Genomic DNA, 3,574 nt, shown 5'->3' on the forward strand with positions numbered 1-3,574 from the left:
GGGGAATCACTCCTCCCTAGTGATTCAGCTAAAAATGTCTTAAACTAGTAACAGAAATTTAAACAGATAAAATAGATGTCACCCATCATACAGTGTTCAAACCTTTCAGTCTCTGAATATGGATTTTTCCAGGAAAGCCTTGATGTCCAAACTAGTGGGATCTTCCTGCTGAGAAGGAATCCTCTGCCTAAGCCTACTGAGGATTCTTCATCTAATTCACTGTCTGCTCCAGGCAGGCATCTTTTTCATGGGATGTGAGAATAAGCTCAAGACTGCAAATAGGTTCTGCACAGCCAAGTCAGCCTCTCCCACCACTAAGCAAAGCCACGCAGTGGGAAGGGACTGCTGTCCTTATCCCTCTGCAGTTCCAGCAGTCAGGTATAAATAACTCACCCTGCTGCTGCAGAGAATGCAGCATTTTCTTCCTCCTGCAGTTCTTACCCTGTTCCTTTATCTCGGGACATTGCTCTTACACAGCTCACAGTCTCTTTCCAAAAATCTTCTGAAATCTTAATATATTAAATCTCCAAGTGCACTGTCATAAATCTAACAGAAATAGCACTTAGTCATGCTGCCCATCTCCCCCTCTGCTTTACCTTGGAGCTACAGACTTCCACCTGTCAAAAACACTCTGGAATTTGCTGCTAACACTGTGAGGGGTCTTTTATTATTATTAATATTCTGCAAAGGCTGACTGCCTGTAGGCTGCCTAAGGGCTAGACTGTTGGGTTGCCTGGGTTACTCTTTCTTACAAAACACAGCTAATCCAGAAGCACACTATGAAAGAAGTGATAAATACTTTCAGCAGGTTTAAAAGTGAACACCCAAGGCTATAAGAAAATATTTTTGCCTTGAGCTGCATGCAAGAACCAATGTTCCTACTAAAAAACCTTTGCTCCTCAAATTGGAGAAAATGGCCTTCTACGAATTGCAAATAGAAGAAATCCTCACAGGCACCCTTCTGTTCCACCTGCTGCTTCATGAGTGAGAACAGCAAAGGTCCGTGGGGTGGACACTGATCTGCTGCTGCTGCTGCTGATGTGCGTTCATGGCAGTATTGCACCCCAGATGATAGAAATGCTTCCTAATAGATCAGCAAATTACATCCCAGGCCCCACTACATGCCCATGCATTTGTGTCCACGCACTCAACACTATGGGACCAGGTCAACATTATTATGTCCTGATAGAAAAGCTTTCAAGAGTCAGTCACCCATTAAGGAAACCCACAACTGCAAAGTGGTTAGTTGTTTATTTTGTATCCAGTTTCAATCAATCAATAGCCAGAAAGGTCCTATATGCTTTAATCCATTTAGATGGATTCAACACTCTTGTCAAAATGTAGGTTGATGCACAGGTTGCAATGGACAGAGAGATTTCACCTTGACCTGTACACACTAAATCCATGCAGGGAGCAGCAAGTAGGGAAGGAAAAAAAAAGATGGTAGTTTAGATTTTGGTTGAGTTTTGCTGTTTTTTTTTTTTTAAACTTGTAAAGAGACAAAACTGTTTGATAAAACATATGCATTAAATTAATGGACCCATTCCACTCTGCAGCTTTCGTTATTTTCATGCCTACTGGTACTAAAGCACTTTGATTATGGGACAAGAGTTAGCCAGCTGTCACAGAAGTAAAAGTGGGATTTTTTTCAGCAGCTTCATGTCTTGTCTGTGCTTGTGATGCTGCAGTCTTTAATTATACAATTACAGATTTTTTTTTTTTAAATCTGCTAACTCATTTTCCAATGGGAATAAAATTGTCTTGGAATAAATTAGAGCTGCGTAGCAATAAAAGACATACCAACAGCCTTCCTTCCTATTAGGGATTATGGCTATTCCTGTTGAGAATGATGATTACAATCAAGAAAAAAAAAAAAAGAAATTAAAAAGCTGAAAAGAAGAAAGGAAAAGATGACTACAGTTAAAACAGGTGAAGGATGCTCTCAAGAACTGGATTCTATTCTGTCATAATTAAAGACTGCTGTGTAAAGTTAGAAAAGCCCCTGAAATAAACCAGAAAAAATTATCAGTATTTCTTCATTTGCTTTATGGCCAAAACCTTCATGTCCACCTGTTGGATGTTCTCATCAGGAAGTTGTGTTAATTCCACCTGATTTCTGATTGACATATTGGATGTTTCACAATGAAGAGTACATTGAGATACGGTCACATTTTTAGTGATTCAAAGTAGGTACCCATGTAATTATATCCATTGGCTTTCACTCTTATTGCCTCATACAACACTCTAAAACAGCAATAATTAAACTGCTTTGACTTAAAAAGCAGCTGTAAAAAGTATATTATTTAAGTCAAGTATTAGAAAGACCATATACAGTAGCAAAGAAAGAGTTCATAAAAAATTTTGAATTTCATCTTCAGATGAGGATTCGAATAGCAGCCTAGAAACAGAAATGAACATATGGAACTAGAAACAAAATCTAAGAATGACAAATAGTTGCTTCTTAAAACTATCTTGTACTTTGAGGTAAAAGAGAAAAAAATATACAATATTTTAAAATGCTTCAGAATGCAAACACTTAAGGAAACGTTAAGTGTTTCTTTGCCTTTGGAGTATTCAAATTGTACAATATAAATTTCCTCTTTTTTGAGATTTATTAATACCATTCCCAGTGGAGAAGGCATAGAATCTAACCACATGAATTTCTTTTTCTTTGAGTACTAATTACCTGCCACCACTTTACATGGACAATACAAAGACAACATTTTATTCTGTTGAATTCAGAAAAAAAAAACATGTAAGTGCCTGTTATCTGGATGTCCAGGTACAGGACCACCTTTTTCCTTTTTCCAACTAGTCTTGGCTGTGCCTCTTACTCAGGGACATTTTGACATGATGGGAGAAGGTGGTGGCTGAGCTGCCCTTGAAACAGGATGATGTTTCCTGTAAATTCATCCAAGAGTCAAAGTTTTAATAGATTAATTAAACTTGTCAAACTCTTTAAAAGCATTTTTCCCCAAAGAAATTTATCACCTATGAAGTAATGAACTAAAGTGCAATAGCTAATTACCTGCAGAATATCAGAAGTACAGAGCATTTCACTGTAGGGTTACCCTGTTGCATTAGCCTATGAATCTAAAAAATAACCCATCATAATGTAGGAGGCGCATTAAGAAAATACCTTAAACTAAGTCATAGTCTTTTAAAATATTTGTACTCTAAGTTCTAGAAAAAATTCAAGTGACTTATAACAGTGTAACCATTTCTAATTTAATTTTATCTAATTTTTGTTGCCCATGCCTTCAAGTTTGTCTATATACAGCAGATGTACAAAGTAACATGTTTTCTTTCCACATCTCCTGCACTTAGTTCCAGCTTTGGATCCTTATGAGGAACTATGAACCATTTGATTTCTGAACACATTCATTGTTCCTTTTTTTTAGCCTATTCCTGAAAACTCGAGCATTGAAATCAAAAGGGAGCCAGACTACACATTCAGTGTATTTGAGCCACAAAACATTCTCCCTCAAAAAAAAAAAAAAAAAAAAAAAAAAAAAAAAAAAAAAAAAAAAAAAAAAAAAAAAAAAAAAAAAAAAAAAAAAAAAAAAAAAAAAAA

Source organism: Empidonax traillii, unplaced genomic scaffold (assembly GCF_003031625.1).
Source record: "Empidonax traillii isolate 1590-97213 ecotype Southwest subspecies unplaced genomic scaffold, ASM303162v1 scaffold1289:size253552, whole genome shotgun sequence".
Classification (NCBI taxonomy): domain Eukaryota; kingdom Metazoa; phylum Chordata; class Aves; order Passeriformes; family Tyrannidae; genus Empidonax; species Empidonax traillii.